At 32.5% G+C, this 12,865-nt stretch overlaps 1 long non-coding RNA gene across 1 annotated transcript; it reads right to left on the bottom strand.

The window, feature by feature from the left end:
• Positions 1-9,991: 9,991 nt before the first annotated feature.
• On the bottom strand, positions 9,992-12,113 carry LOC113304895. Its single transcript, XR_003338475.1, has 3 exons — positions 11,769-12,113; positions 11,167-11,277; positions 9,992-10,554 (listed from the first exon to the last, which is right to left on the bottom strand). It is a non-coding gene; the product is annotated as an uncharacterized LOC113304895 (long non-coding RNA).
• Positions 12,114-12,865: the final 752 nt, after the last annotated feature.

The following is a 12,865-nucleotide window of genomic DNA, read 5'->3' as shown; positions in this document are numbered from 1 at the left end:
TTGTGGACATGAAACTTGTAGATCGAGATTTTATTTTCAAAATCCATTTTGAAATTTCCCAATTATATTTTTGATTTGAGAAATGTGGTGATTTTAAAATCGTTGTGTATGTCTATCCAAAATAAGGGATTGACACTTCAGATTAGAGATTAGAGACATAAGAAATTACATTAAAAAAAAATCATATTTTGATTCTAGTACTTCATAGTCTAGTTTTTTTAATGTAAAAGAAGATCATTGTTAGAAATCAAACTATTCCACATGTGTTTGATAATATGCTTAGTAGAAAGTTATAACTACATGTATGATGTTATGACTATATACTTTGAATCTTTGTTTGAAATTTAAGAGAAACTTGAAGTGATATGTTTCATTTGATTTTTAAGTAATTATGTGAGTGCATACCTTACTTATTTTTTGGCTTCAAATGCTCACATGTCAATGATTGTGGCAGGTGATAATTCACTTACTTGAGCAAGTTTTTATTTTCCAATGAAATAAAAATTACGGGAGATTAATCGAGGTGAGGAGCAATGAGGTTGCTGATTTCTTTGTTGGTGCGCAGAAAATGGAAAATGGTTTATAACCAATTGATCTTTAAAAGCAATTGAGATATGTTTGATGAACTATTTGTAGTAATTGTAGTGATCAAATAATGGCATTCTAAATTGAGTAAATTGATTGTTCAATCTTAGAATAAATTTTAGGGAAACGAGATATTGAGAATTATTGTGTATGACAATAAACATGTGACTCATATAAGTTTGGAACTTATGAGATGGAATTTTATACGAACCCAAAACCGAAATAATTAAAAACCTAGTCAAAACTAATGTGAATATCAACTCTCTCCAAGAAATGAACAAAATAGTTATTATGAATTTATTTGCTATTCTTGCATGACATTGCAAGGATATCAAATGTTATTAACAACGCTTTTCAAGCTAAGTTAATGTGAATTGTGGATACGGTGAGAGGTTGGTATATATAGGTGTTTTACACCATGTTTGTTTTGATAGGTTATGGTTCAAAATTTGAACCAAATCGTTTGAAATAAATTGGTGTTGAGATATACTCACATCACTAGGATTTTCGGTATTGGTATGGTCTCAAAGTTTACTTCGGGTAGAAAAATTTTATTAAAAATGTTCATACTTCCGAAATGGGAAAGAATCTAGTTTCCTCCTAGATTGAGATTATAAATTTGTTGAATTTGATCATTGCAATACTACAAATGATATGTTATGAATAAAATGTTTGAGCATAATATTGCAATTTTATCATAACATAAATTGAATTTTCAATATTTGAAATATCATATTTTGTCATGCTTTTTAAGGAATCAATGAGTTAGTAATGAATATGAGCATGTTATATTTTCTTATAAAATTGGTGAATTTTTTGAGTAACATGTATGTAATGTTACCTAACTCATAAAAGCATGTACACTTTCAAATCTTACGCAACTTGATATCGGATGAAATAAAATATTTGAGAATTTTATAAAGATGCTTCGATTAACTTGTCTTGAGTAGTGAATTAGGCGATGTTGTTTTCACAAAAATTGTTTGAATTTTTATTCATTATATTGTGCAAAACGCTTTGAGTTTAAATCATTGGTTCACTATTTTTCACAATTTTTGGAGTCTTTTGATATTGTTTTGAAATTCTTGTTTGAGTCAAAAAATAGTGGGGGTTCCATATCCTATGCTTTAACATATTTGATTTAAATTAGAGGAACTAGAAAAATGAAAGTGACAAGTAATTAACTAAGAATGAACCTAGAAAAGCATATATAGTGATATTAAATTGTAGTCATGAATATTTTGTTGATTATAATTTTGAAGATAACTTCTCATAGAAAGCTACTTCGTTCTTAAAAATTTAATCTTTGGAGAAATAAATTCGTGAGCCTATTGTTTTTAGACAGGCAACAAAAAATCATTGACACTTGTATTCATGTCGCTAAAGTTAACTCACATGCATGTTTTGTTGATGTTTTCTACGATGTATGATTTGTTATAGTCATAAGTAGAAATATATATACTTTTTTGTAAGTCAAAGATGAGAATATATGTAAACCAAGCATGGAAAACTATGTAGTTTCTATCATAAAAGAAAACATATAAGTTATATAATTTATCATTTATATTCTGAAAACAAATTTAAAACAATTTAAAAGAAATAAAATTATTTACTTGATTCATTCGGATGATTTCAGAATTGATGAAAGTGTAATGCACAATACTCTTTGTTTTGTATGCATATGTGATGTGTTGAATTTTATTCTAACTTATAGGATGAAAATGAAATTAAGAACATGCTTAGTTTACTATTTGACATGAAAGACTTGAATGAAGATGGTGCATGATGTTAATAATAAATTTTTCTTTGGATCTATTTCATTTCAATGAAAATAGAATTTTAAGAGAGATAGAAATTTATGTAGTCTGACTGTAAACTAGCTTTCACTCATTTGGTTTAGTGCTAGTGCTTTTGAGATTGTGTGTGATTGCACTAGACATGAGTATGGTAGCTCAGTATGTTTCTTTTCTACATAATTCACTATATATAAGTATTTTTTGTAGTGGGGGTACATTACCTCCGTAGTGGGGGTTTTATATTCAGATTTACCAATCTTAGTATGGAAAATTGGTAAAATTTTGAAAAGGTTATGAGGTGTTTCAAACACACCTTACACCTAGAAATACACTATCTAAATAGTTAACGCAATCCTTTAAGGATGTTGCGAAGCTGATTGGACATCCTTTCAGTTGAATCCTTTAAGAGATGGGGTGATTCGATCCTCTATAGTGGATAGAGGAAAAGACATATTAATCCAATGTGATAGTACCGCCGCTATTGCAAGAATTCAGAACGTTATGACAACTACAAGAGTTGATGTTATGAGTTGATGTTATGAGTTGATGTTATGTGATAACCTATGCTTTAACATATTTGATTTAATTTAGAGGAACTAGAAAAATGAAAGTGACAAGTAATTAACTAAGAATGAACCTAGAAAAGCGTATACGGTGAGATTAAATTGTAGTCATGAATATTTTGTTTATTATAATTTTGAAGATAACTTCTCATAGAAAGTAACTTCGTTCTTAAAAATTTATCTTTGGAGAAATAAATTTGTGAGCCTATTGTTTTTAGACAGGCAACAGAAAATCATTGACACTTGTATTCATGTCGCTAAAACTAACTCACATGCTTGTTTTGTTGATGTTGTTTCTACGATGTATGATTTGTTATAGTCATAAGTAGAAATATATATATTTTTTTGTAAGTCAAAGATGAGAATATATGTAAACCAAGCATGGAAAACTATGTAGTTTCTATCATAAAAGAAAACATATAAGTTATATAATTTATCATTGATATTCTGAAGACAACTTTAAAACAATTTAAAATAAATAAAATTATTTACTTGATTCATTCGGATGATTTCCGAATTGATGAAAGTGAAATGCACAATACTCTTTGTTTTGTATGCATATGTGATGTGTTGAATTTTTATTCTAACTTATAGGATGAAAATGAAATTAAGAACATGCTTAGTTTACTATTTGACATGAAAGACTTGAATGAAGATGGTGCATGATGTTAATAATAAATTTTTCTTTGGATCTATTTCATTTCAATGAAAATAGAATTTTAAAAGAGATAGAAATTTATGTAGTCTGACTGTAAACTAGCTTTCACTCATTTGGTTTAGTGCTAATGCTTTTGAGATTGTGTGATATTGCACTAGACATGAGTATGGTAGCTCAGTATGTTTCTTTTCTACGTGATTGACTATATATAAGTATTTTTTGTAGTGGGGGTATATTACCTCCGTAGTAGGGGTTTTATATTCAGATTTACCAATCTTAGTATGGAAAATTGGTAAAATTTTGAGAAGGTTATGAGGTGTTTCAAACACACCTTACACCTAGAAATACACTATCTAAATAGTTAATGCAATCCTTTAAGGATGTTGCGAAGCTGATTGGACATCCTTTCAGTTGAATCCTTTAAGAGATGGGGTGATTCGACCCTCTATAGTGGATAGAGGAAAAGACATATTAATCTAATGTAATAGTACCGCGGCTATTGCAAGAATTGAGAACGTTATGACAACTACAAGAGTTGATGTTATGAGTTGATGTTATGTGATAACCTATGCTTTGACATATTTGATTTAAATTAAAGGAACTAGAAAAAATGAAAGTGACAAGTAATTAACTAAGAATGAACCTAGAAAAGCATATATAGTGAGATTAAATTGTAGTCATGAATATTTTTTTGATTATAATTTTGAAGATAACTTCTCATTGAAAGTAACTTCGTTCTTAAAAATTTAATCTTTGGAGAAATAAATTCATGAGCCTATTGTTTTTAGACAGGCAAACAGAAAATCATTGACACTTGTATTCATGTCGCTAAAATTAGCTCACATGCTTGTTTTGTTGATGTTGTTTCTACGATGTATGATTTGTTATAGTCATAAGTAGAAATATATATACTTTTTTGTAAGTCAAAGATGAGAGTATATGTAAACCAAGCATGGAAAACTATGTAGTTTCTATCATAAAAGAAAACATATAAGTTATATAATTTATCATTTATATTCTGAAAACAACTTTAAAACAATTTAAAAGAAATAAAATTATTTACTTGATTCATTCGGATGATTTCCGAATTGATGAAAGTGAAATGCACAATACTCTTTGTTTTGTATGCATATGTAATGTGTTGAATTTTTATTCTAACTTATAGGATGAAAATGAAATTAAGAACATGCTTAGTTTACTATTTGACATGAAAGACTTGAATGAAGATGGTGCATGATGTTAATAATAAATTTTTCTTTGGATCTATTTCATTTAAATGAAAATAGAATTTTAAAAGAGATAGAAATTTATGTAGTCTGACTGTAAACTAGCTTTCACTCATTTGGTTTAGTGCTAATGCTTTTGAGATTGTGTGTGATTGCACTAGACATGAGTATGGTAGCTCAGTATGTTTCTTTTCTACGTGATTGACTATATATAAGTATTTTTTGTAGTGGGGGTATATTACCTCCGTAGTGGGGGTTTTATATTCAGATTTACCAATCTTAGTATGGAAAATTGGTAAAATTTTGAGAAGGTTATGAGGTGTTTCAAACACACCTTACACCTAGAAATACACTATCTAAATAGTTAACACAATCCTTTAAGGATGTCGTGAAGCTGATTGGACATCCTTTCAGTTGAATCCTTTAAGAGATGGGGTGATTCGATCCTCTATAGTGGATAGAGGAAAAGACATATTAATCCAATGTGATAGTACCGCCGCTATTGCAAGAATTGAGATATGACAACTACAAGAGTTGATGTCATGAGAATGGATTATATAGTGTCTGGAAAGAGCTTTCATTAGTCCTTTAACGAAAGGATTGATAAGAAGATGTGAATATATATCTTAGGGATGAGGTTGATGTTCATTGAGGTTGAGTCATCTATGATGGATACCCAACCTAGAAATAGGTTCAAAGGGACTAGACAAAGTCATAAATGATATAGAGATGCGAGAATCATGCTTTGAAGAATTCATCCCACGACATGATATCCTGAAGCGAGGAGAGGTTGAGTTTAATTTTTAATTTTTAATTTTAAACTCTTAATGATGTTTATATCTATATTTAGAGTGGGGTACTTTCAAGAGTACTCTTGATAAAGTTACCTATGTGAATGTGAAAGTGTGGCCGCTTTCTATGAGAATATGGGCAGTTCTCTAGATCATTTATTAAACTGGGATACAAGCGCAGGGCCGTAATGCGCTGGCTTTAGGCTTTACACTAGTGTAGTCGTGTGTGTTAAGCAATCTTATTATCTCATTGAGTTCAATACTTATGTTCACTCTATGGTCGGATTTTAAGGGAGCCTATTAACACTATGTAAAGTTTCAAGTCACAGACACCTTTTCTTATGCACAACTCTATACGTTCTTGCTCAATGTTTTAAAAATATAAGTGGGGGATTGTTGGGAATATATATTTAAAACATAAATTTATTTTCCAATAAATATGAAGAAAGTTTTTAATAGCATTTAAGTTTCTTAAATAAAAACTAATTTTTGGTTATAATTGAGTTTGACCGTTTCATATTTTGCTTTATTAATAGTATTTAATACACCATAATAACTTCTCATTGAATGACATTAAAAAAAAGAGCTTTGAGTACAAAATCAGAATTTGGTTGGAAGAAGAAAGAGTTTTTCATCTTTTAAGAGTGAGTTTCTATTATGTCTCTTGAGTTTAAAAAAATAAAAATGAAAATGAAAAGAATTAGAGGAGTCTTGAAGCCTTTTTTCTTATGGAGAGTTTTTCTTATATGTTTCTTGAATTTAAAAGCAAAATGAATTATTGTGAGAAAGAAAAACAAGTGTGTGATCATCCTTGGTTTTTCTAAATGAGTTTCTGAGCAAGAATGAAGTGTAAAAGTTTCATATCCTCTCACCCTGCAAGAGTGATTGTGTAAGAGATTGATCTCGGCTTTTTTATTCTGGAGACGACGCGACATTGAAGAACTGCTTGCACAATCTTGAGCAGAGCCGCGAAACGTCTTAAAGAAAACGACCTAGTCCGCCACTCAGCCATGACGTTATTTGTTTTATGTTTGATTTTACTTGTTGTGCAGGCATAATTTGGCAATTGTTCCAACGAAATATTATTATTAGCGGCCAACACCACCATAACCTGTTCAGATATATTTTCGCAACCGGAAATTTTTATTCAAGCGGATCAGACGTGAAAACGAAAGAAAACTGAAAAATGTAAACTAACTTCCAAGGTGGTGCAAATGATACATCTAATTGTGAAGATACAAAATAAACAAAACCAAATTAATTGGGGAAATTTGCGTTACCTTCCCCGTAAAAATTCATAATTTGCTCCCCTACAGAAATAGAATTAGCAAAACCTCCTCTCGTCAGTAATTTCGTCTATTCCAAGCTATCTGACTCAACACTAACTTACACATGGTTTTTATTTTTTTGGGGGTAATTTGCATTACCTTCCTTGTAAAGATTGTTAATTTCCGTTACTTCCACTGTAAAAATTGGTAATTTACGTTACCTCCTCTACAAAAACCACGTGTAAGTTAGTGCTGAGTCAGCTAACTTGGAATAGATGGAATTATTGACTAGAGGAGGTTTTGCTAATTTTATTTTTGTAGGGGAGGTAATGCGAATCACCAATCTTTATAGGGGAGGTAACGCAAATTACCCCAAATTAATTAGATTGAAACAGAATCCATTTGAATTAAAAGAAATTTCTTTCGTGGGAGTCCCAGAAGTGTTAGCTGCACTGCAGCGAGAAGATAGCACAACCAGGGGATGCATCTCAGATGGTAGAGCGCTCGCTTAGCATGCAAGAGGTATAGGGATCGATGCCCCACTTCTCCATATTTTTGCATCCAAGCCTATTCTTAAAAACAGATCTACAAGTTCATCGCGGTTATTAGCCATATTTTATGAACCCTAGTTAATAATACTGATGAATAGATTGAATTGAACTCCTAGCACAAACTACGAATATATATATATTGAGAACATAACTTGAAATAAAAAAACCTAAAAGAATTTTCCTAATATAACCAAGTTTCCTTGTTGAAGTTGGTATCCCAACAGCGATAACGCAGAATAACCGAGATTCTAAATTTTTAAAGAGCTTAGTAATGCCATAAAAAGTTTGAATCCTGGGGTTGGGTATTCCATTGTTATTGCAATATCATTCGCTCGCAATGCTTAACTTGGCTGTGGAGGTTCAGATTGCTTACCTCAGAATCAGATGAAACGAGCTCAAGAAAGGGGTTTCCGCTGATGAGAACACTGCAACCAGTGATTCTGAATTTAAAGAGACTATCAAGAGACTTGTAATTGATCTCAGTTGAACATCCTCCTGAAGTTAGTCTAAAGACTCTTTCAGAACCATGGAAGCTAGCTTTTCTCTCTAGTTTTCTCTTCTTTTGTTTAATGAAAGATTCTTTTACCTCTGAAAGCTTGGTGAAGCTCACTTGTGTTGGTAGTTTATATGCTAGTCTCCTAGTCCTTTTGTTCCGGTTTCCACAGAATTTCAATTGTTTGGCCCAGTTGTACACAGAAGACATCACTTCTGATGGCAAGCAAGAGCTTGAGCTCTTCAGAGAGACGAGTGTATGTTTTTTCTTTTGGTACGAAGGCCTTACTTCACTTGAACACTTTCACTTAGTATTAGACTTTTTTCCTCTGAAATCTGAATATATTAACAGCATGTTCGTTTCAAGGTGTTGAAGGCCAAGGAACTCAATTACAGGGTAGCCCAAATATTGCTTAAACAACTTATTTACAATCAAATATAACAGAAAAATATGATCGTACCCAAGTGATAGACACATTTTTATGTCTAATTTGTCCTCAATGTTCTGTATTGTTGGTACTCGATTTCGTACTTATTATGGTATTTTATGTGTTTGTAGGTATTTTTGGGAAATAAACATTTTTGGAAAATTCGACTCGAAAAGTTGCTCGGGTACCCCGGAAAAGTACTGAAGGCACCCTCATTTTGGATAAGGGCCACCCCAGGGCACCCCTGCTGTTAAAGGTGCCCCTACTCTGGATATGGGGCACCCCCTTCTTCTTCATTTGAAAATCATTTTCGGCGGAAAATATTTCATCACCACTGCACGAGATTTTGGGAAAGATTTCTGGGAGATTTTCATGGATATTATGCTACGATTATGTTGTCACTTAATCAATAGGTCGCAGGACATGTTTTTGGAAGGAAAACAAGCAATAAAATCTGCCCATGAATGGTTGTTGCGTTAAACAGGGTAACAAATATTCTCGGATTACGCTTGAGTTATAAGAGCATATTACGTGGGATTTAAGAGGATATATTCTCTGAAAATTTGTTTCTATCCAATCTAGAGAGAGTTTGAAAAGTTTCGGAAAACTCAGACGTGTATAATAGAGGAAATGAGAATAAAATCTCGTAAACTTTAATACGATATTTTCTGGTATTTACTCGAGAGATTGATGGTCCTGTGGTGTATTTATAGCTGAGTTTGGAGTCAGATAAGGGGATGGAACGTTAGGGGGAAGAACAGAATGGAGAGAAATCAAGTTTGAGAAACCTGCTGCTGCTACTGCCATTGATGAACGCGAAGAACATAAGACGCCTGTAGACAGTCGTTCATGTTACAGTGACAGTGACACATTAGTTGTATCGTTCTTTGTAACAGTTAGTTTGTAACAGGCATAATTGTTACAAACCCGTTTTTCATCATTTCTCCCCTTTCATCATTTGTAAACCATTTTTGAGCATAAATAAATTCTTTGAGAGGGTTTTCAACATGATGAGCTAGACCCCATCGCTGGGACGACGGACGAAGCTGAATTTCATCATGTGGTAAATTTAATTAATTCCTTATTTACTTTTTGCACCGATTATAAATGATTTATGATTTCTATTAATCAATTGTTATCTTGTTTGATAGTGTATACTTAGTCTTAGGTGCTTTCGATACACTATGCTTGTAATTTACAATTGATGTTTTACGAAATCTATTTTGGCAAAGAATAGAGTTAATATTTCTTGTATTTGGAGCTATAATTGCGTAGGATTAATTTTTTAACCACTTGAATATGAAAAACAATGAAATCCCGAGTCCCAGTGAATTCTTCATCCCGTGACATATTTTGTATATAATTTCTTATTTTTATATTTAAGCCTAGAATCAATCTCAACTAAGTCCGAGTGAATGACAACTCTATTTACCACTATCAAAAACATCACCAAGTCTGTAAACCTTGTCTTGGGTATGTGAAGAAACACCGCATATTTGTTGTCGTCATTTATTCTGAATAACTAGTCTCAACATAAAAATTGTATACAAGAACATCTGATCACAAATCTTCGTAGATGGGATAGCAACAGATGCGGTTAAATTTGGTAGACACATGTTTGTAAGATATCATAGAAAAGAAGAAGACAGTGCCACTTTTTTGGGTACTATTTGTATCATCCCCAGCACAGCATTTGAGTTCAAATCTAAACTTGTTTCATTCTTCAAGATATTGTGGTTATTTTTCTCCACTAGAGTTGCAGAGACCCATGTATATAAACTATATGTCGTGGATCTCATATACATATAGACATAATTAAAATGACTTACTTACTACTGAATGCCGCGAAAAAGGTATTGTTACACGAGTTGCCGCCGATTATACGTATCTTCAGGGACGAATACCGGTTGTAGACTCATTTGAGCTGGGACTTGAGGTTGGGTCATCGCGATATTTCCATGATTATCAGTATTGACAGGGGTCCCCATTTGGTTCCTGTCTTTGATTAAAGATATGTTGAGGTAATATAGAACCCCAAAGGTAACACTTATAAGACCCAATATTGCGCCTTTTGCAAATATCCAAGGCCTAAGAACTTCATAACAAAAGTCAACAGAGTACATCTCATCCATAGTGTGTCGGTCATTCAGAATTGATCCTGCAAGTAACTGAATAGAAGCTAGAGTAGACATCAACCTGCAATAATTTCCATAATTCGTCCATTATAAGTTGACACCAACATGTATGACAACTCATATTGGATGCAGAAAAAAGTAACAACAAACATAGGACGTCACGAGGATTGAAATTCAAAACAGCATCACATTCCAAGGAAGTAATATATTCTTGTGCTAAATGCAGACTAGGTTAAGTAGCTTTTGTAGTCGTTCATGTGAATCTATAGCGTTATAGAGGATGAAGAATACACGCATCACTGACCAATGAAGAACGATTAAGTATCAATTACCAGGAAAAGACAGCGCAAAATGTAACCCAAGCACTACATAGTCTGTTATAACACATACAGCCAGCTGAAGCATTAATAATTCCCTGCGCAACTATAAGAACCACTAATGCAGTCAATCCGAGGGCGTAGGCTGGGGTCCATGGGTATGCACATTTGCCAGGTTCGAAAAAATTAATCTCAGATTCATGCAAATTTAACATTATTAAATTACTTAAACCACATCCCAAACACAAAATAAACTATGGTAACAATACTTCACTACCAATTGATGTAAATAACAGCTGTATAGAAAAAACTAATAAAATGAATGGGTAATGCATCTTATAGGGAGATAACAATACCTTGATCCTCTTAGATTCTGCACCGAAACCTAGTGCAGCAGCTGTGACCCCCAGAAAACATACTCCGATACATACCAGTAGAACCCTCTTCTCCATATCTTCTACAAGTTCCTGAAAAATGGCGTGTTTCACTACATCACATGACAGAGATCTAAGTACAATAAAACACTTGAACTATTTTGCAAACAAACTACTTAAAAGTATCAACTGTGACATTTTACATTTTCAAAGAGGTAACCAAAGCATATAATTTATACATGAAGTTGAATACCCAAATTTACCAATTAGAGATTGAAACAACTCCGTCTACTACACCCTAATTTTACCAATTAGAGAACAAAATTCATAACGAATTATGAATACCGCAAACTCTATCACCTACCAAAGTATTCTCTTGTAACCCATCATGCTCAAATTATACAGATTTGGGTTTAATTTACTTATCTATAGCCACTCTTTAACATCAAGCATCAATCACAGGAAAAAGAAGAAAAAAAAAATAACAACAACAACCTGAGAAAGGGAAAGTGTTTGAAAACATAATTTCAGCAAGAAATGCAAATATAACAAAAATTTACAGAAGGAAAGGGAGAATTTTATACCCAATTAGTAGAAGCTGTTGAAGTTGAGGGCTTTCCATAAGCTGATCATCGCTCAAGTAGGTCTAGGGTTCAATGGAGATGGAAGATGTATAGACACACACTTCAACACAATACAGTGAGATGGAGATAGAGCAAGAAATGGAAATACTTAAATTTACTTACAATATCATGTTCACCAGTGAATATATCAGAGATTAATGTTTATATATCACAAATTCACAAGTTCTAAAGTTGGGGGAAACTGAAAATACTGGAGAAGTGATAAATGCTTCAGTGTAGTCAATTCGGACTTGACTTTTATGATAACAGCTCATCAATTTTCCTTGAAATTAAATTTTAAATGATAAAAGTCTGCAAAGTATTTAGTCCCCCAATCCAATTATGGACATTTGAACTACCTTGACTCCACTCAATATTCAAACCCCAACTTAAACAGGTTCCTGAGTCCAAGTTAGGTATTGGAGCTAGCTGGTATGGGAGTGCACATGCACACCCTTGAGCTACCACTGCCCCTGCCATTTTACTTGGGTATTGCTGTTGCGTCCCCAATATAAGCACGTGAAGAAGTGATTTTCATTTGGATTGAGATTTTTTTTCTTAAAATCTTAATCAGGTTTAAAGGTCAAATTGTAAAATATTGACCGGACTAACGATTCTCTAAATCTTAATAACTTTTATCCTACAACATCACTGACCTCCTAGAGCAATCTTGAATACTCATGTATGTTTTGAGTTGTTCTTAAACTCGAGTAAACATAGATTACATATGTTAGTTTTGAAAGGGATGTTATGTAAGAGGGTTATAAATTTTGTGTGATAGGATAGGCCGATTGTGGATGGTGTTCTTCATAATTGGTTAGTTGTTCTTCCGATATCGGCTGAGTTAAAGAAACAAAGCTAAGACAATTTTATAATTTATACATATTTTCAAGCAACAATAATGTTATTCAATCTCATTTAGAACATATACATGAGCAATTGCAGCATTAGATTCTTTGTGTGCCTCCTAAAAATCTTTATTTTGGGTTGGATAAAAAGATAACATCCTGTTGTTGTTTTTTAAAGCCCAAAGAAGAATATGTATATTAAACTTAATC

This window comes from Papaver somniferum, chromosome 8, assembly GCF_003573695.1.
Source record: "Papaver somniferum cultivar HN1 chromosome 8, ASM357369v1, whole genome shotgun sequence".
NCBI lineage: Eukaryota > Viridiplantae > Streptophyta > Magnoliopsida > Ranunculales > Papaveraceae > Papaver > Papaver somniferum.
Note: the sequence above shows the minus strand (reverse complement) of the source record. Positions and strands in the feature narration are given on the sequence as shown.